Here is a 23,188-nt window from a genome sequence, read left to right on the forward strand (position 1 = left end):
TCCACGCGACTTTTGTGGTACAAAATATAGAATCCCTTATAAGCCAAGAAGCGAGTAATACTGACCCTACGTTTTATCTTAGATTCTAAGATTAGAATTCGGCAAATCTACGTTTATGGTATTTCACAATTTTAAACATTGGCTCATAGCAGCAACTGTAAATAAATTTTCAATGCATAATACGTAGTCGAAAGTGGTGTACAGTCTAAAATGGTGCACAGTGTAACATTTCGATTTTTGTGTACATTATCATGTTGGTAGCTTTGTGTTTTAGCTTTTTACAATGTACGTTTGTTTCCACTTTTTGCCAGCGCACTTTGGAAGCGATTAAAGTTCATATTTGATATGTAGGGAAAAAATATCTTTTGAGGTATGTGAAGTAAATTTTTACCATAAAATAATATTATCTCTATTATTTATGCCCATGAAAAATGGCTGTAATTCTGAGTATTATGACTAGTCATGTACGAGCATATCAAACTGTTGTTGTGGTCTTCAGTCCAGAGACTGGTTTGATGCAGCTCTCCATGCTACTGTATCCTGTGCAAGCTTCTTCATCTCCCAGTACGTACTGCAGCCTACATCCTTCTGAATCAGCTTAGTGTATTCATCTCTTGGTCTCCCTCTACGATTTTTACCCTCCACGCTGCCCCCCAGTACTAAATTGGTGATCCCTTGATGTCTCAAAACATGTCCTACCAACCGAACCCTTCTTCTAGTCAAGTTGTGCCACAAACTCCTCTTCTCCTCAATTCTATTCAATACCTCCTCATCAGTTATGTGATCTACCCATCTAATCTTTAGCATTTTTCTGTAGCACCACATTTCGAAAGCTTCTATTCTCTTCTTGTCTAAACTATCTATCGTCCACGTTTCACTTCCATACATGGCTACACTCCATACAAATACTTTCAGAAACGACTTCCTGACATTTAAATCTATACTCGATGTTAACAAATTTTTCTTCTTCAGAAACGCTTTCCTTGCCATTGCCAGTCTACTTCTTATATCCTCTCTACTTCGACCATCATCAAAGCGCACTGTGAAAAATTCGTAACATTTTGCACTTTTTTTAAAATTACGAAAATATACAAAGCTGCCGTATGGGGTACAGTGTAACAGTTTAACTTGGGGCACATTGTAACACCGTTGCAGTAGTGTAAACTGTGCAATATAAGTCCTAGGGCCACTGATTGTGAGGAAGGCCAAAGTGAGTCACAGGAAGACCTATGTAATACACCAAATGAGGAAGTACCATACCAGGATTTTGTTTGTCCTGATATTTTTCGAGGCTGCCCTAAAAGTGAACAACCAAAGAAACACAAAGAGGGGAATAAGTTGTATTACAACGGATAAGCCAATTAAAAAAGATGTTTGAAGATCATTTAAGACAGTGTGTGACGATACGCGAAATGACAACTACAACCAACAATAGAAATCCATTTTCCAAAGAAAATGACTCGCATGGAACAATGAAATGCAAAGTGTGTAATCCTTTAGATTAATCAGACAATGGAGATATTTTTAAGGTAAAAATGAGGGCAAAGAAGAAAGCATTAGCCCAGATGTTTGTGCCAGTTATGTTTTCATAGGACTGCCTGGCAAGAACTCAGACGAGGAATGAAGGTCATGATAGTGACTAGGAAGCGACATATCTCTATAGCGGGACCAAAAATCCAAATGCGTACGTATATTCACTTACAGCTGATACGACATAAATTCTGTGTCAGAAAAGTGTTGCAATGTTTTTTATTAATATGTTCTGGCCTGTTATTCCACTGTTGGATGAATTTCTTGTTGTTGAGTGTGAACGAAAAATTCACCTGACAATAACACAATACCCTGGAATATTTTAATAAGTGTGACATTTACAGCCATGAAAGTTTCCATTTTAGCAGTAGTTTTACGAAAATCTGTTTGCTCGGGTAAAACCAAAAGGCAGCAGGGATACATTTAATTTGACATCAGTCTAAATGTTTTACGTTCAATGAATATTGTAAAGGACTTGAATTTTTTTCAAGAATTTTTAGTATTAATTTTGTTTAATATGTAATTGTAGCTTGCATTCTGAAGCAGCTGAATAAGTCAGGTTATACCAATTTGAATGTAGTTTTTCGTTCCTCTTACACTTTACCTCAGCATTATTACACTCTGGGGCACACTGACCGTTCACATACATACTTAACATTCTCAATGACTACATCAACTTCAAAACCTCACCGAGCCTGTGAACTTTAAATCATTGTTAAGGGATCCTTACTGAAAAATACATAAAAAGAACAATGTCTTCAAAAATACGTTTCTTAAAATTTTAGAAAATAACTTTTCTGTTACAATGAAAATACATTGAGCGGGTGTCAATACTTCTAAGGGTATCTTTCTTCAGAACGAAACAAATTGTAAAGTAAACATATTATAAAAGAAACATCTAAAGTACTTAATATTTGACACTACTGAAAAGGTGAACTTGGAATAAAAATGGTACTTAATTACATGACGTTAAAATTGTAAATATACATGATGAGCTAAGGAGCTCAAGTCAAACGGTAGAAAATATGGAATAAAGTCCTCCATACAAACAGCAAAAATTGTTACACAGGTACAGCTTGTTACAAGAGCACACATTGGACAGATGGTGTGGCAACTAGTTACAAAACATGGTTTAGAGCGTGCCACTTACGCGATAGTAGCGTGGTAAACGCTCAGCTGTATGAAATACCTAACTGTTACAATAACACATCAAATTAAACTAAACGCCGCCCGAATAGGCCATGAAGGCCCAACGGCACCGATCGGCCGCCGTGTCATCCTCAGCCCACAGGCGTCACTGGATGCGGATATGGAGGCGTATGCGGTCAGCACGACGCTCTCCCGGCCGTATGTCAGTTTACTGGACCGGAGCCGCTACTTCTTAATCAAGCAGCTTCTCAGTTTGCTTCACAAGGGCTGAGTGCGCCCCGCTTGCCAACAGCGCTCTGCAGACAAGATGGTCACCCATCCAAGTGGTTGCTCAGCCCGACAGCGCTTAACTTCGGTGATCTGATGGGAACCGGTGTTACCCCTGCGGCAAGGCACAGTTATACATCGGCATGATACATATATCGTTGTTTTAAACAAAATAAATTGTATGTAGCGTAAAAGACAGGCTGTGTAAAAGATACAAAACTAATAAAATATATTTAATTTAAAATGACTAAGACAATATGTACCATAAATGAATAAAATGGTTAATCCTAAACACGTTCTGAGAATAAAGAACGTACTGTAGCAGGATTTAATCAAGATGTTATAATATGAAAAAAAGGGGGGGGGGAGAAATGTGCTTTAGATAAAATCTGCAAAACAGACTGTGGTATACCACATTGTACAATCGGTGAGGAAGTAGAGAGTCGATAAAGGAAAGGGACAAACAACGTTTCCGAAATGGAACTGAACGGAAACATCAACCACAGCACCATTTAGTTGCTACCAGTGGTTTGAAGACGTCGAGGAAGCTTTTGTTTCGCGACTGTAATTGTTTGTTTAAGATGAGGCCATCGTTACTGACCATATTCTAAAGATATCAAGTTCTGGCTACGAAGTCTTTCGCGACGTATTTCTTGAATAATAATCTCTTGGTGTACATGCCGCGTCAATTCAGGCGACGACCATAGGGGTAGTGGTCGACAGCTTGGAGTTTTGTCCTGAATTGACGCGGCATGTACACCGAGAGATTTTTATTCGATATCAAGTTCTTCCAAGAGAGCAAGTTTCCACCCTTTCTTCTCTTTATGTAGAATCGTCATTTCACTACACCTTTTGGATTGCAATCCTATAATAATAAATGCTCCGCAAAAGTGGAATTACGAACATTAGTCGCATTGCATACGCCAACTCAAGTGCGAGACAGTCGAGCATCCGCCCTATTGCCCTGATAGAATTTCTAAATTTAGAAAAATCTTTTGACAGTGTTGACTGGAATCGACCACGTCAAATTCTGAAGGGTAGCAGGGTTCAAAATGGCTCTGAGCACTATGGGACTTAACTTCTGAGGTCATCAGTCCCATACAACTTAGAACTACTTAAACCTAACTAACCTAAGGACATCACACACACCCATGCCCGAGCCAGGATTCGAACCTGCGACCGTAGCGGTCGCGCGGTTCCAGACTGTAGCGCCTAGAACCGCTCGGCCACCTCGGCCGGCAAGGGTAGCAGGAGATAAAATACAGGAAGCGAACAGTTAGCTACTATTTTTACACAAACCAGACTACAGTCTAAAAATCTGAAGGATATTTAGATGAAGCAGTAGTTTAGAAGGGCATGTGACATGGTAATAACCTATCACCAATGTAATTCAGCAACCAGTAAAGGAAGCCATTGAGAAAATTTCTTTTCTTTGTTGTTATTTCATCCCAACGCCCCACATGTTTGATGGTCGGGGGTAGTGGGGTGGGGGTGGGGGGAAAGGTGTCTGCGCGTTACAGTACTCCGCTCTTCAGCCAAGAGTATTCATAAAAGATGCCAAATATGATAGAAAAATAAAAATATGAGGACTGTTTACGTTTTAAGTTAAAAGATTAATGGCGGACTACTAAAAGGTGAAAAAATATACACAATTTAAAAACAGTGGTGATGAGGTGATATTCTTCCATGAAAAAAAGAAAAAAAGCGGTGGAGCACTGCACTTTTACTCAAAACCTGAAGGACCTGCACTGGGTGAAAACGTATTGTGGGAGGAGAGAATATGTTTCATAGAGGTGGCGGGGTAGGGGTCTATTAGGGGGGAGAAATATGGAGATCATAGGCAGAGGTGAAGCAGATGTGGGAATACAGACGGTGGGAAGGACAGAGGGTGATTGAGAAATTTGGGAAGCAAATCTAAACTTAGGGAGAAGAGGTATAAACGTTGAGATTTGCCGACGGCACACTTCAATTGAAAGTAGTGGGCAGTATTTAGAAAGATATTAAAGACGAACATCAACAAAAGTGAGAAAGGGTAACTGGATGAAGTCGAGTTAAATGTCGAGGGAATTAAATCAGAATATAAAGACACTAAAAATGTAAGACGCGATCAAAAAGTTTCCGTTTGAGGGCACTGCTGCAGCGTATATGTGACGTAGCGCCTCGGACGCGAGTATGTAAGACCGACGTACGCAAGGGAATAGCGTGGCATTCGTGTTTTTCCGACGTGCATGCGGAAACGTGGACTATGGTGACGTTAAACAGTCGCCGTTGAACGTGCTGTCGAACGCTCAGGCATTATGCGACGTGGGTATACGTTTCGTGTGTCTCAATATGCCATACTAAAGCCCTGAATAAAGAAAGAGCAACAAGCTTTTATATGTGGATTGCCGATAACCGAGCGCTTCCATTGGGCAGTTGAGCATCACTTGGTACAAGGCTGCCAATTTGGACCCAAGCAGTACATGTGAGTAAGTGGGAAGAATGGTCTATTAGCTGGCCATTAAAATTGCTACACCAAGAAGAAATGCAGATGATAAACGGGTATTCATTGGACAAATATATTATACGAGAACTGACATGTGATTACATTTTCACGCAATTTGGGTGCATAGATCCTGAGAAATCAGTACCCAGAACAACCACCTCTGGCCGTAATAACGACCTTGATACGCCTGGGCATTATGTCAAACAGAGCTTGGTTGGCGTGTACAAGTACAGCTGCCCATGCAGCTTCAACACGATACCCCAGTTCATCAAGAGTAGTGACTGGCGTATTGTGACGAAGCAGTTGCTCGGCCACCATTGGCCAGGCGTTTTCAATTGGTGAGAGATCGGGAGAATGTGCTGGCCGGAGCAGCAGTCGAACATTTTCTGTATCCAGAAAGGCACGTACAGGACCTGCAACATGCGGTCGTGCATTATCCTGCTGAAATGTAGGGTTTCGCAGGGATCGAATGAAGGGTAGGGCCACGGGTCGTAACACATCTGAAATGTAATGTCCACTGTTCAAAGTGCCGTCAATGCGAACAAGAGGTGACCGAGACGTGTAACCAATGGCACCCCATGCCATCACGCCGGTTAGTACGCCAGTATGGCGATGACGAATACACGCTTCCAATGTGCGTTCACCGCGATGTCGCCAAACACAGATACGACCATTATGATGCTGTAAACAGAACCTGGATTCGTCCGAAAAAATGACGTTTTGCCATTCGTGCACCCAGGTTCGTCGTTGAGTACACCATCGCAGGCGCTCCTGTCTGTGATGCAGCGTCAAGGGTAACCGCTGCCATGGTCTCCGAGCATGCTGCTGCGAACGTCGTCGAACTATTCGTGCAGATGGATGTTGTCTTGCAAACGTCCCCATATGTTGACTAGGGATCGAGACGTGGCTGCACGATCCGTTACAGCCATGCGGATAAGATGCCTGTCATCTCGACTGCTAGTGATACGAGGCCATTGGGATCCAGCACGGCGTTCCGTATTACCCTTCTGAACCGACCGGTTCCATATTCTGCTAACAGTCACTGGATCTTGACCAACGCGAGCAACAATGTCGCGATACGAAAAAACCGCAATCGCGATAGGCTACAATCCGACCTTTATCAAAGTCGGAAACGTGATGGTACGCATTTCTCCTCCTTACACAAGGCATCACAACAACGTTTCACCAGGGAACGCCGGTCAACTGCTGTTTCTGTATGAGAAATCGGTATGGAAACTTTCCTCATGTCAGCACGTAGTAGGTGTGAATTCTCTGAAAAGCTAATCATTTGCATATCACAGCATCTTCTTCCTGTAGGTTAAATTTCGCGTCTGTAGCACGTCATCTTCGTGGTGTAGCAATTTTTATGGCCAGTGGCGTGTCAAACTTACTGACTCGTTTTATATCGAATTAAGAACATAATAAAACGTGTCAAGTAATCTTTTGTGAAGAGTGCCGCAGTGACGTGCAGTAAACTGCTATTCGATGGCAGAGGGTGGGGCAGGGTTTTTTTTCGTTTTTGACTGGGCAGGATTGCGGAAAGATGCTATATACGGCTGTATCGAAGTAGAAGGAAGGACATTTCCATACGAGTCTGCTAGACTACATGAAATAAAGAAACATATCTCTCATTGTAGATTACTTAACAATGAGCTTAAATATTAGCCCATTATGTAGTACTTGCATTACGTAATCACATACATCGTAATTGATAGCGTACTGGACTCAAAATGCAACGTTTCAAGATCAGTCCTCATTACGAGCAATTCTTTTTACTTTATTTGTAATACAGTTATGTATGAGGTTTAAATTCCGCGTTATATTACATTTTAATATCTATTTTCATTAATTAGCCTCATATAACATTTGATTAGTTTGAGATGAATCACGGGAATGATGTTAAGAAACAGTATTTCATGCTTGATGCAGCTCTTATTCTGAAGAATCTGAGAAGTCATATAACAATTTCCGTCCTTATTTCTCCCAAACAAGTCGTTGAAAACTAAAATTTCCAACTTCCAGTAATGTCAATCGATCATGTTGTAAAGCTGTATGATTTTGCCAAAGAATAAAAATAGGACACTGCTTGGATCTCACGAGAAAATGTAATAGGACCACAGCATTACCATAAAATGAAAGTTGGTCCTGCTTAAGCATTTTAAAATCATAGTGTTTCAGCATCAGTTATGTAATACTTTAAGGTTCTGCTGCGTCAACTGCGTATTTTATATACATAGTTTTCCGACTGTTTAAATTAATGATCTCGATGAACTGAAAAACTGCAGTGTGTGAAGCTCTTTGAGGCAGGCAAACACGATGACGCCCTGAAGTTCTCCACTAGCTTTAGTAGATCTGAAGATCTGGAGAAGAGACACATGGTCTTGCTTAAGCATTTTAAAATCATAGTGTTTCAGCATAAGTTATGTAATACTTTAAGGTTCTGCTGCGTCAACTGCGTATTTTATATACATAGTTTTCCGACTGTTTAAATTAATGATCTCGATGAACTGAAAAACTGCAGTGTGTGAAGCTCTTTGAGGCAAACACGATGACGCCCTGAAGTTCTCCACTAGCTGTCAACAACAGGGGTTAACACTCAGAATCAACTTTCGAATGAAAAAGATTTCCACTGTGTTTTATTGGGCAGGCTTTCACTAGATGCCTTGGACAAGTTTTCCGGCATTGTTCAAGTGAATAATCGCATTTCCAGATTCCTTCAGTTCTATGACGATTCTGCGGCTGATTGCTGTGTCGCAATATTTGCGTGCCAGTCGGCATGGCAGTTATCAGACAGAAATGCTCAGTTGCTCACCGGCTACCCAGAACACACGCGTGCTTGTGATGAGTCAGAACGCACCAACGGTGCAGCCCTACCTGTGAGTTCAAATTTAGACACAAGCGCCGTAGATAAGATTTCACAAGAGGAAGAACAGTTTCTGAATTATCTAGCAAGGAAAACAGTTGAACAAGTTAAACAGAAATACGTGTATGTGATGTGTACTGTGTACCACTTTAAGCGGGTGGACAGTTTGAATGACTAGATCAACCAAACTCAGAATTACACGATCGGCGACAGCTTGGAATTTTTATCAGAAGCAGTTTTAAACATTATTCAAATGGGAAAAAAAGTCTATGTGAATGGAAAACAAATATTGGAATCGGAATTATCGCTTCAAGTACTGGAGGGAGATGCATGTAAAGCAGCCAAGAAACACACTTATAGTATTCGGTTTGTCACACTGCCGCAGAGATAGTTGTACACATATTTTTGACAAAAGAGTGTACATTATTTTGAGGAAATATAACCGCCAGACAGAGATGGACTCCACTTACGGTTTCCATCCGTCCCAGTATATATCGGGGTCGTCACCGTTGTGGTCTTTCTTGTCCGGACATCCCGACAAGACACAATTTTGTTCCGATTTTGCATTACTGTTAAGAGCTGGACTGATGAAAGAAATCAACTTCTGCCAGAGACCTTGGAATCAATCTTACAGTGCCAGTTTAATTACAACTGACTTGCATGGAGTTTTATAAATACGTAAAAAGAAAGAAAGACTTGCTGAAAAAGATGAAATCTTCTGACATATATGGTATACCAACTAATTCTGCGGCAACAAGTTCCCTGTAATTGCGTTCTAAATAAAACGTAATTATATTAAACAAATTTTTTACTTTATGTCTACACTCCCACCTCAGAGTGGCGCGATGAGGTCCCAGCTAGGTATGGCAACCCTAACATCACTGCAAAATGTCACAATAAAATTACAGGAATGAGAAATGCGGTAAGGTTATTTTAAGAGGCAGGCACCAGGCAAATAATTTATTTCATGTATTTTTTTGTTAATTATTTTATGTAAATGCAAAAAGAGCTATAATCTGCAAAACAAACAGAAACATTCAAGACGTTAATACATAAACAGAAGTATGCGTTTGTGTTCCAATACGGTCTGCAATTCACAAACATCTGCGTCACAAACTGAATGGGCATCACATATAATGCTGTTATATCTCGAGCATGTATTACTATTACAGAAAGAAGTTCAAGAAAGTTTTAGCCCTATTGTGCAGGAAATGAAATGCTATGATCTCAGAGACGGACTTATGAAAGTCGTAATTTTATTCACTTTATATTTTTTTTTCAAGAAAAAGTGCTGGAAAGAAGAAATGCGAGGAATGCCTGGATTAAAGAAAGGGACAATATGACATTGAAGGAAAGATACTATAAACTCCGCCAAGAAACGCAAAGAACCCTAAGACAAGAGAAAACGGAATACTATAACAATATGATCAGAGAAGCAGAGGATGATTTCCAACATCACAGGACAAGGCAGATGTATCAAAATATAAAAAAATCCTTTGGTAAATACAATAAAAGGGAACAGTTTATAAAGGATCAGTATGGGAAAATATTGACCAACAAAAGTGACATACAAAACAGATGGAAGACATACTTTTCACAACTTCTCAACTACAATGACCCACGCTCTTACTTTAAATTGGAGGAACCTGATACAATTGAGACAGCGGATACAGTTACTACCCTATCAGTAAATGAAATACAGCAAGCAATAAAGAAATTAAAGAATAACAAGGCTTGTGGCGAGGACAAGACATACGCCTAGTTATTAAAGAATGGAGGTCCACAACTGGAATTAGAAATACAGGCGTTAATAGAAACAATTTGGGAGACGGAAACCATTCCTGCAGATTGGAAAACTGCAGTTGTGTGCCTCATATTTAAGAAGAATGATCCACTAGTTTGTGATAACTACAGAGGAATTGCCTTACTTGATGTCACCTACAAAATCTTATCAAGCTGCCTATTAAACAGGCTGATACCAATAACAGAAGAACTGACTGGGGACTACCAATACGGTTTCCACAGAAACAGATCCACATTAGATCATTTATTCACCGTAAGACAAGTAACTGAGAAGGCGTGGGAATTTAATGTAGATGTCCAGATATTATTCGTAGACTTTAAAAAGGCCTATGATAGTATACACCGACAGACACTCCTAATATAATGAAGGAATTTAAAATACCATCAAAATTAATCAGATTAGTTAAAATGTGTATCGATGAAACTTTATGCCGCATAAAGACACCGGTAGGAGAAACTGAAGATTTTAAGGTGTACACTGGACTGAGACAAAGGGGTTCCCGTTTCACGTATTTTATTTAACCTTGTCCTAGAGAAGATTGATAGAGAATTTTCTAAAACCAGTCCACAAGGGATCCAGCTACAGGATGTGAACATTACAAGACTTGCCTATGCAGATGATGTAGCACTAATAAGTAGTTCCAAAAGAGAATTAATCAGAATGATGCAAAATTACTACAAAATTGCTGAGAAAACAGGATTACATGTTAATGAATAAAAGACAGAATACCTGCCCATAAGTAAGAAAACCAGAAAAGATGCACCTCTGACTGTAGATGGATTCAGCTTCAAGACTGTTGAACACTTCAAGTACCTAGGAAGTATTTTTAGTAATAACAACAGAACAGATATAGAAATAAATGCCCGTTTATCAACAGCAAACAAGACACTTTTTAGTTTCATCAAAATTCTAAGAAAAAGATCACTTAGCAGTAACTTCAGAATCCGCTTATGTCAATCGACCATTATACCTGTGATGTTATATGGATGTGGAACATTAATATTTAGAAAGAAAGATGAAGAAAAACTGTTAATATTCGAAAGAAACGTACAAAGGAAAATTTTTGGACCTGTATGCGATGAAAATAACATGGAATGGAGAATAAGAAGAAATGAACATCGTCGAAGTGCTCAAGAGGAGAAGGTTGAATTGGGCAGGCCATATAGCAAGAATGACAGAGAATAGACTACCTAGAATGGCATTCAGCAGAACAATAGTTGGAACGAGAAGAAGAGGGAGACCCAGAATCAAATGGCGGGGTAACATTCGGGAGGACACAACTAGGATGAACGGCAACAGCAACTGGACAAACAGCGCAGTGGACAGGCAGAAGTGGAAGAGGCTCATAGAGCAGGCGTATGGTCGGTAAGGCCCTTGCCACATGTAAAGTAAAGTAAAGTAAAGTAAGTTATATTTGCAGCAGAAACCAGAAAACAGTTTAAAACTGTGGTTCATTGTTTCCTTTACACACTTGGGTGTAACATGCACATACAGTCCCGTTCACTTCCTTATATATGAGAATTAACACTTCTGTCTATAGCGCTGCTGCAGCCGTTTGGGCCCAAGGTAGCGGCTGCCGCCGAGTTGGCGGTACTTGCTTTATTCAGGGCTTAATGCTATACACGAACACAGCGCGCTCCAGCGGCGGTTGTCGGTTGTATCTGGCTCGCAAATGACACGGGCTACAAAATGGAAGAGCGTAAGATTTCAACGCGAGCTCTATTAAAACGCACATTTCCTCCCTTGTCCATATGCTAGTCATGTTGTTCTGTCTGCAGAATAGAAAAATAAAATCCTCAATATCCATGAACACGTTACGAGGCAAAAAGGAATGTACCGTGTCAAGTCAATACGATACATCGACTTATAAAAGTTACATAACAAGTAGTGGGATAAAATTTACAGTAGTTCTCCACATAAGATGGAAATTATTTCATCATTCTCACTTTTTGTAAAATCCTAAGGTCATTTTTACTTGATCACTGTTCCTACTCAGTAGCAGAATCTTCGCAAGTGTAGTACTAAACTTGGAACAGGAATGTGCAAAATATCTCACCGCAAGTTGTGCAAGCTGTCTTGTAGATAAAAGCCCAAGAACAAACCACTTTTCAGAAAGAGTGCACTTATTTTTATATAACATCGAATATAATTAAAAAAAAAGAGAGAGAGGTTCGGATCTAGTCAGATGCGAACCAGTCACAAACCGCCAATTACATTACAACGCTGCATCTCTACTCCGCGCACTACACTGACCTTTTATGATCGACGACCGTACTTAAATCTTAACATGTCCTGAAAGCTTTAATCGTTGATATGCTATTAACTGACATTTAATTATAACAAACTGTACCAAGAACAACGCGGTTTGGACGGATACTCAATGTGGCGTTGCCTTAAAACGGCATACTTTCATAATAAGCAAATCACAATAATTCTTTAGCCACCAGTATGACGTAAACTGTCATTTCATTCTAAGAAATCGTACAATTAACGATGGGTTTTCGAGTGATCCTCCATTTGCTGGTGCTGAGAAGCGGCATATATACTTATGGGCTTTAACAGAAAGCCAATTCAATGTCTCGCGTCTCTGCGCTGAAGAGAGATAGCCACATGTGACGTAGGTCGCGTTCTTCCATCTCATTGGTCTACGTTCGAACGTACTTTCAGAGTATCTGGTATGCTAGATTTGCTCTGTACGTTCGGAAAGACTCCCCAACGTGCTTTTTCCGCGCTATGACGTTAGAAACTGGGCAGACCCAACGTTGACGTTCGAATACACGGTCCGTGTGCCGACAGATTTATTACCAAATGCGTCCACACAGAATCAAAGTACTGTTAATCTTTTCTTGGCTACCGAAGAGCAAACAAGGGTAGACATCCATCGCAGAATGAAGACTGTGCATGAGGCTGCATGTCTGTCGAAAACCACCGTTCTGGAATGGTGCGCCAAGAGGTGCTGCTGCTTCGCGATAACGCAAATGAAATGCAGAGAGGTCACGTCGACTCAAGTGGGAGGCCCTCGAGCATCCGCTCTATGATATTGAGCTCTCCCCATGCGATTATCACGTCTTCGATCTCTCAAAAAAGGCTTTGAAATGTCGACGATTACCGCTGGACGAGGGTGTGTAGCAGGCAGTTACGGTCTTCTTCACACAGCAAGACACGGAGTTTTACTAAACGGGTACCTTCAATCTGGAGCGTCGGTGAGGCTCAATGCACACGGCGATTTTGTCTGATTGGGATTCCGAATATAGACTATACGGACTTCGAACGAAAACTTTTTGATTTCCCCTTATTGTACGAGGGGTGTTTGAAAAGTCCGCCCAAAAAGAAAAACTACTTACGAGTTTGGGGTAAACCTTTTTTATTTTTCGACATAGTCTCCTTTTAGACTTACACGCTTCGTCCAACGCTGTTCTAATTTGTTGATCCCTTCTGAATAGTAGGAATTGTCCAAGTCTGCAAAATAGCTATTAGTTGCTGCAATCACCTCCTTGTTTGAACAAAATCTTTGTCCTGCCAGCCATTTCTTCAAATTGGTGAACAAATAGTATTCCAAGGGAGAATAGAGGGGATTTGACACGAGTTGGAATCCTATTTCCATTAATTTTGCGGCAACAAATGCTGAGGTGTGTGCTGGTGCATTGTCGTGATGGAAAAGGAGTTTTTTGCGGTCCAATCGCCGGTGTTTTTCTTGCACCTCGGTTTTAAAACGGTCCAATAACGATGAATAATATGCACCTGTAATAGTTTTAACTTTTCCAGATAGTCGATGAGGATTATCCCTTGCGAATCCCAAAAGACAGTCACCATAACCTTTCAAGCTGAAGGAATGGTCTTCGCCTTTTTTGGTGCAGATTCTCCATTGGTAACCAATTGTTTAGATTGTTGTTTGGTCTCAGAAGTATAGTAATGTATCCATGTTTGATCCACAGTGACGAAACGACGCTTAAAGTCCTGCACATTCTTCCTGAACAGCTGCAAACCTTCTTCGCAACACTTCACACGATTCCGTTTTTGGTTAAGCGTGAGCAGTCGCGGAACCCATCTTGCGGATAGCTTTCTCATGTCCAAATATTTATGCAAAATATTATGTACCCTTTCATTCTAGATGCCCACAGCACTAGCAATCTCACGCGCCTTAACTCTTCTGTCATCCGTCACCATATCACGGATTTTGTCAGTGATTTATGGAGTCGTAACCTCCACAGGGCGTCCAGAACATTCAGCATCACTTGTGCCCATATGGCCACTCCGAAAATTTTGAAACCGCTTATAAACTGTTCTAATCGAACGTGCAGAGTCACCGCAATGTTTATCAAGCTTCTCACTAGTCTCCAGAGGCGTTTCGCCTTTCATAAAGTAATCTTTAATCACCACACGAAATTCTTTTTCGTCCATTTTTTGACAATCACTCGACTTTCTTGATTCACACGAATGCCAAACACAAAGAAATAGACCAATATGGCTGAAACTTGGTGTGCGTTCTTTCCAAAGACGCTACTAACTAAACATGACCTCGATACGCGCCGGTAGTACCATCTCTCGGACATTGCACGGACTTTTCAAACGCCCCTCGTAGATCAGTTATGTTATTTGTGTAGCAAAATAAATGACGATGCATGCCGTAGAGAGTATATAAAATACAGCAGGGAAAGAGCTTTTACGAAAGAGAAGTTTGTTAACATCTTATGTTAATCTAAAATCTTTTCTGAAGGTATTTGTCTGGAGTAAGCCTCGTGGACGATAAAACACTTCGAACAAGAAGAGAATAGAAGGAGAATGTAGAAAATGTGAAGAATAAATCGAATAAATAACGAGTAGGTACTCAGACTAATTGGAAAGAAAAGAAATTGATGGCACAACTTGATTTAAAGGAAGGGATCAATTGGAAGATACATTCTGTGGCATGAAGGATACGTCAGTTTGGCAATGGAGGGAACAGACAGGCTTTCACTTGAGAAGCGTGGAAGGTGCATAAGCATATTCGTTTTCAAAATCTTAAACATGGCTGCAAAACAGCAACTGTAAATTTTAAAAACATGGCCCACTCCTTCAGAAGAAGATATTTTTAGAAATATCGAAAACTAGGTCGATGGCTAATAAGCTTTTGTTTTGCAACTGGTTGTCTGATTTTTAACCTCTTCATATTGGTTTTTCGTTGTAAATTTTATTGCATATTCTAGTTTCCTGATGTGCTGCGCATCCTAGAGGGTCTCCTCATTATGGATCTATTGGAACGTAATGCACATCTAATCTGATGTAATGGATACATCTGTCTGTCCGTGTGGTGGGTTCAAATGGTTCAAATGGCTCTGAGCACTATGGGACTCAACATCTTAGGTCATAAGTCCCCTAGAACTTAGAACTACTTAAACCTAACTAACCTAAGGACACCACACGCACCCATGCCCAAGGCAGGATTCGAACCTGCGACCGCAGCAGTCCCGCGGTGCCGGACTGCAGCGCCAGAACCGCTAGACCACCGCGGCCGGCCGTGTGGTGGGGCAAGATGTGAGTTAGTTTGGCGGGGGGGGGGGGGGCAGGTTGCATTAATTTCCCCCCCCCCCCCTGCCTTACACCGATGGGTAAGCACATGCCACATCGTATCAAAGACTCGCAGGAACACTGTAGAACATTAGACTTGGACAAGGGAAGAACGACGTAGCGTTTGTCCAAAAACTTCCGCTCCCGCGACAAGACGCTAGAAAACGAGCCAGTTGTTACGAATAAGAACCAACAACAACGATGGGCTAACAATTCTACACCAGTTTTACTGCTGCCAAACTCCCAAATTGTATGGTTCGTAGTTCTCGCTTTAGATCACAAACGCTCTTGTCTGGACAAGAGGGCAGAAATTCCCATCAGAGCAAAATCTTTTCTGTCCAGCCCATCGTTCAACAATTTTCTCGAAGTCCTTCACGGCAGCAAGAACTCGAATCTGGAATAACTTCCCGCCTTATATCAGAGAACTGAATAACATCTCTAACTTCAGAAGACAGTTGATGACATATCTACTAAAGCAACGATAATGATTGCCACTGTTCCTGTACTCGTTACCCTTGTACATCCATTTTTTCAGTTAGATCTTCTTCGTTTCCCAGCATTCTTAGCAGGTGCAGTCTCTTTAAAACTCCTTACCCCAGAACTCGCTACATCAGAAGACATACATTTTGTACACCTATAAATTCTTGTTGTATCTGCCACTATTATTATTGCCATTACTGCCGTTATTATTAGTATTACTATTATTATTGTTATCACTATACCAGCAGTAGTACAAGTTCTGACAGAATCACCTTTATTAGTTCATAGTCAATATTGTTTACTCTCGTTGTCACTATAGACACTCAAATCATTTTAATATATTTGTCATATTGTGAGGGGCATTCAGTAAGTAATGTAGCTCTTTTTCTCAAAACAAGTTAGTTTTACTCAGGATTCCAGTACACCATATTGTTCCCCACACTTTAAGCTTAGCTACGACACCCTATAATCTCCGTTCAATCCCTCAGTCTAACGGCAGCTTACTCAGAGTGCCTGAGCGCCCGCATAGCACCACTCTACTGGTCGACGTAGGATCCGAGGTCTTGCTCCATCAGTAACCTCCCCATCACCCACCTACTTCTTCCTGCGGTGTGCATCCTTCATTGGCCCAAGCATATGGAAGTCGGAAGGTGTGAGATCCAGGCTGTAGGGTGGATGAGGGTGAGCAGTCCAAAGAAGTTTTGTGAGCTTCCCTCGGGTGCGCAGACTTGAGTGAGGCCTTGCGTTGTCATGGAGAAGGAGAAGTTCGTTTGCATCCGTCGATCACCTCGAATGAGAGTGTCCGCACGTTCCAACACTGCAGGAGTCACAGCTGTGTGCGGCCGGCCGCACGCGGGAGATCGGACAGGTTTGCGCGCGACTTCGTTGCGATGGTGACAGACGCCTCGCCCAACGACTCACCCTGATTTTGTTCAGTGCCAGGTCTCAGTAGACATTCCGCAAGCGCCTATAAACATCTTCGATGCTTTGGTTTTCCGCCAAAAGAAACTCAGTAATAGCTCTCAGCTTCGAAGGCACCTCCATTTTGAAGGCTACTTATCTCGTCGCCACCCATCGAAACTTCATGAACGCACAGGGGCTGAAGAGGGAATATTTTACGATGTCCCGCAACAAATTCTGCATTTTTTTCACGCGAAACTGGCCGAGAAAAAAGTGTTGTATTATTTATTCAAGGCCCCTCGTAAAATTGTTCTTTCTTAGGTAATCACGATGTAAAAAATGGTACTATATATGGATACCCGTTGTGAGACAGGTTCTGATGCCCATAATTAGATAAGGTAAAGTAAATATATAGTTAAAACATTAGTAAATATTGGGAGAACGTCATAAAAAAGCTCGTCTACATGATTTTAGATTGCTAGATAAGATAAAAATAAACACTTTTTATGTGACAGTAATGTCACTATTGCACCATTGATGAAGGTTTTGACGCTAGTGATGTTCAGATATGGTGTTCATACTGCTCTGTTATGAATATTGTTCCAAGGATGTTGCTGAAAATGTCGTCAGTTAACAGTGATACACAACGGCATGTGAGTATCAATAATTGTCTAACATGTTAAAAAAAATGATGTGTTTCACGAATAATGGCTGCAGCTTCAACCAAATGGGCATCCAGCTCTTCTTCAATGTCTGTTGGTGTCTCATACATCAAACGTTTCTCTCTCTCTCTCTCTCTCTCTCTCTCTCTCTCACCCCCTCCCACCCCCACCCCCACCCCCCTCTCGTCAAAAGTTGTACGCCTGTCACATTCTTGTCACATAAAAAAGTATTTCTTTTTATCTTCTTCAACAATCTAAAATTTTTATATGTGTTTTTTTTACATCCTGTATATTGACAAGTATTCTCTGCACAGCACATAATGATCTCCTACAACAGAAACACTACACTTGTACAGATAACAATAACTTAACAGCAAACGAGTAGTATCATACAATAACAACAACTACCCCACAAGACGGCAAGATATAGGTAGATCCAAGACACGTACCAAAATATGTATGTATATATACTAATTATGAAACTTCACATATGTCCTTTCATAATGAATAAGAGAATGACGTCCGAAAGCTCGACTTCTGTTTTGGGAAATATTACTGTGTGTGCAGTGCAAGTGATACCATAAATACTTTGAAGCAAATATTTAGTTCTTTGTCTAATAATACCTCAGTTAGAGACTCTTGTGAATCTGTTAGTCGTAAATGTCTATTATACAACGTTGTGCTCCTCTCGTCTTCAGATTCATTAATGGTTCAAATGGCTCTGAGCACTATGGGACTTAACTGTTGTGGTCATTAGTCCCCTAGAACTTAGAACTACTTAAACCCAACTAACCAAAGTACATCACAAACACGAATGCCCGAGGCAGGATTCGAACCTGCGATCGCAGCGGTCGCGCGGTTCCTGACTGTAGCGCCTAGAACCGCTCGGCCACTCCGGCCGGCCAGATTCATTAACCTTCAAACATCGATTGTATACAAAAGTACAGTTTACAGATAAATGACGATGTTACGTAGAAAAGAAATATCTCCGTATTTTAAATTTATTTCTATTCGAATTCAGCTGTTCGAGCAGTTGAACTTTATGAGTCAAAAGCTTTTCGTAAAAGGAAGAATTACTGCATCCTCCTGTTTGCCTTGATACATGGCTTTCGGCATGTAACGTGAGAACAGCGCGATTCAGAGAACGATTTAGATGGTTTATGACCACCTTCCTCAGTTTGTTAATTTTTGGATTATGTTGCTGTCGTGGTCTTCATTCCGAAGACGTGCTTGATGCAGCTCTCTAAGCTGGTCTACCCTGTGCAAACCTTTCATCTCTGCGTAACTGCTGCATCTTCTTTTCAACCTGCTTACTATACTATGCCAATGACTTGCTGCATCAATAACCTCCCCATAATCCACATACTGCTTCCAGCGGCGTGCATTCTACATTGGGAGAAAGGGGGTGGATTTAATGCAAACTGTGCCACCCTCCCCGCTAAACGAACTCACATCTTGCCCCACCACACGGACAGACAGACGTAGATCAGATTAGATGTACTTTATGTTCCAACAGATCCATAATGAGATCCTCCAGGATGAGGAACATGCCAGGAAGCAGCAACACACAGTAAAAGTGTACAAAGAAAAATCAATATGCTAATGCATCTTCCACAGATTCCAAGTGAAATAATTGTCATTGATGTGGAATAAATAAAAATCTTACAAGGTCACAGCAAACAAGTCACAAAACATGTAAATGTTTAATGCACTATGGCTCATATGATAAATCTTAAGCTAACACAGCAATGCATCATCAAACAGAAAAATCAGTTTACAACGTTTCTTAAAAATAATCACATTACTGCACTGAGTTTGTACAGAAGTCAAACAGTACGTAATAATCGCGTTATTTGATGTTATTAGCAATGTATACACACCAGTTACTAAGAAATTCATCATTGGAATGGAAGCTGTCCATTAATAAATCTTATAGGCTCCTCTTAAATTGAACATTATCAACAGTTAAAATTTTTATTGCTTCCGCGGAGTTATTGAAAACGTGTGTTCCTCAATAATGGACGCCTTTCTGGACTAAAGTGAGTGGCTTTAAATCCGTGTTTATATCGTTCTTATTCCCAGTACGGATTCCACGAACTGAGTTGTTGGTTTGAAAAAATAATATATTTTTAGTGAGAAATTTCACTAAGGAATAAATAAATCGGGAACCAGTAGTTAGTATCCGTAGTTCTCTAAACACGACTCTGCAGGATGTTCCTAAGTTCACACCACAAATAATTCTTATTACACGATGTTGGTCCATGAAAACCTTAACTTGGGTTGATGAATTACCCCAAAAAATAATCCCATATGACAATGCGGAATGAAAAAAAATCGTAGTGTGTTAGCCCTTATATTTTTATACCATCTATGTCTGGTAACATACGCATTGAAAATAGAGATCTGTGTCGGTGCTTCAGCGGTTCTGTGGTATGCTCCTCCCAGATGAATTTGTTGTCAAGCTGTAATCCAACAACGTACTACTATCAATTTCTCCCATGTATCTGTCGTCATATTTTAGGCATATACTGGCGGGAAACTTCTTGCGCGTTCTAAACTCTTTGTAGTGTGGTTTTTCGAAGTTTTCTGAGAAAGAAGAACCATTTATTAATGTTCATGAAAATTTCATTATTTTTCTTAGACTGTACTTGATTTTCTATTTACTGCAGTATTCATATTACTTGCAAAAAAGGAAGAAACACTTCGCATCTGGTAATGTTACAAATGAAAGTTCGTTGATACACGATATCTGTTCAAAAAATTCCGGTACATTCGTAATTTCGCACCAATGGTGTGTTGGAGAGAAATGCACACGCGTGTGTAATGTGTAACTGCCGGCAGCTTCATTGTTGTGCGTCTGTTAGTTATTGTTCAGTGCTGTATAGAGTAGAACGTTGTGTAGAACAGTTTACAAATTTCGAGATGGCAGAGTTAGAGGAGCAACGCGTCTGCATTACATTTTGCGTGAAACTCAAGAAAAACATTACATACACAGACCAAAGGATGCCGGAAGCCTACGGTGACGAGTGCTTAGGGCATACTCGGTGTTACGAGTGGTTCACACGATTTAAAAATGGCCGCACGGAAGTGAAAATTGTCCCTCGCTCAGGACGCCCTTTGACGTCTACCGACAATGCTCATGTCAGGAACGTCAACGAAATTGTGCGTGTATAGCGGTACAACCTCCCCCAGGACTCATATGAAATGTCCGATACCACCCTTTTTTTAATATACATCTGGATAGTTATCAGAAAATTCAGTGCTTCCTAGGGCCTTATATATATATATATATATATATATATATATATATATATATATATATATATAATTCTGTCCTAATTGATAAAAAAACTTGATATTCATTGCAAAGGAGTGTGGAATGTTCTGGAAGGACGTGCGTTGTCGTAATTATCGGTGGATTGTTGTCATTGACAAAATTATGTACATATACTAAATTAATTAATCAAGAAATTGAAGTAATAAGTCCTTAGAAAAAAATAACTATAGACTGCAGAGATGTTAGCATGAAAAATCAATGCTTCTAATTAACAAAATTGTAATCTAAAAGTCCAGAAACCTTAGACCACACTATCTTGAGAAACAGCTTTAAAGTTATTAACAAGCGATGTATTTTCATTTGTTATTTATTTTTATGTCTTCCTCTGCAATTAATATTCTTTTTAATTACATTTATAATTAACTCTCTAATTGTTTCATCTCACAGTTTTCAATTTCCAGAATTTGAGGTCTTCTTTGTACATTCTATGTATTTAATTGGATAAAGTATGATCTCTGTACTACCATTACATGTTAGTAACCAAATCCAAACTGTAATTAATTACATAACTAAAAATAATACGAGACATTATTGTAATTAAAGTTCAGAATGATTTTCTTATGGAAAACTAAAGATATTACTATAAAATATTGTCATTGAATATTGTATTTTATACCTTATTCGCCTCTAACATCAGTTTCTTTACGCTTTGTAAATTTTAATTGTAACATAAAAATTGTACAAAATTAATAGTGCTTTATTTTGGAAGCTATTGTTAAAATTCTATGTAAAGCAATGCAGCAAGGCTGCGAGTTAGTTGTTGAGTTGTTGTTTTGTCAGTTTTGAAGTTACTTTTGGAAGTCAAAGAGATCAGTGAAGTCTGTCCATGCTTTGTTTACATGACGAGTGTGCAGCTCGGATGACAATTAATGTGAATGAAATTTGTGAAGCATGAAAATTTCCCATTAATTCATCAATGGACCAGGCAGAAGAAACTTAAGTTAAGTAACATTCTACATGAATCGTTACATTTGATGGAGTTGAGCTGAGATCGATGTTTGAAATGTGGAAATATGTTTAACAAGTAACTGTTTCATGTGAACGTAAGAAAAATGCTAAACAAATTGTCTTGAAAAATTTTGTGTTATGGACGCACAGAACGAATGGATGTTACCGCAAGGAAAGAGTTGGTATGGATAAGAAGGACCAAATTCTCAAACAGCACCATCAGCCATCAGATGAGTAACAGTTTATGTTTTTAATTAAATAGTTTTGTGAAAGTTACAATCATTTGTGTGAGAAGTTTTATATTTTATATTTTACCATGGCTGATAATGACTATGTGAAAATGAGTGAGAAAAAAGGAGTTAGAAGTAAATCTATAGAAAACACTTCAGACCTAGGAGCAAGTATCAGTTAACTATCGTCCAATAGTAATCAAAGTGTAGATCAAAGCTTTGGTGGAGAGAGTTGCAGTGATAATGTCGCCACATGTACTCCAATTGCACAGGGAAGAGTAGGCGGAGATGATTTGTTAATGTTATTAATACAGCATATGAAAGAAATGAAGGAACAGATGAGAGATATTAGGCAAGAAGCGAAGGAACAGATGGAACAGATAAGGATATTGGTCAACTGGGTCTACAGTTAAGTCAGCAATTCAGTGAACAAATGGCTGAATTAAAGAATACTGTTACTGAAAATACTAATCAGATTAGGGAAATCCAGGGGGATTTGGCAGCACTAAGAATTATTGTTGAGACAGGACAGAGTAAACTCAATACTCGTTTAGGAGCAGTAGAAGGAAGGTTAGAGATACTAGAAACTAGTTTCACACAAGAGTTGTTCGAAAACGAGGAGAGATTCGAAAAACTAGATAAATATGTAGAAGTAGAAAATTCTAAACTTAAAGTAGAGGTTGTTCATATTAGGAGACTGTTAGAAGAGAAAGCAGAAGCTTTCAAAAGGAACTCTGAGCTAAAACATACAGACATTTCCAATCAAATAAATAATGTAGAACTAAAGTATGATGAAAACATAGATTTGTGTAAAAGTAATGTTGTAGATTTAAGTAAGAAAGCTGTAGAACTACAAGAGGGTGTAACTCAAAGAAATTTTGTTAGCAATATTAACTGTGTATGGGGTGGAATACCTTTAAAATGCTTTCCAGGAGATGGTAAATTGTATCCTGTTGATTTTTTACAGCATTGTCAAGATAATTTTA

This window comes from Schistocerca piceifrons, chromosome 2, assembly GCF_021461385.2.
Source record: "Schistocerca piceifrons isolate TAMUIC-IGC-003096 chromosome 2, iqSchPice1.1, whole genome shotgun sequence".
Classification (NCBI taxonomy): domain Eukaryota; kingdom Metazoa; phylum Arthropoda; class Insecta; order Orthoptera; family Acrididae; genus Schistocerca; species Schistocerca piceifrons.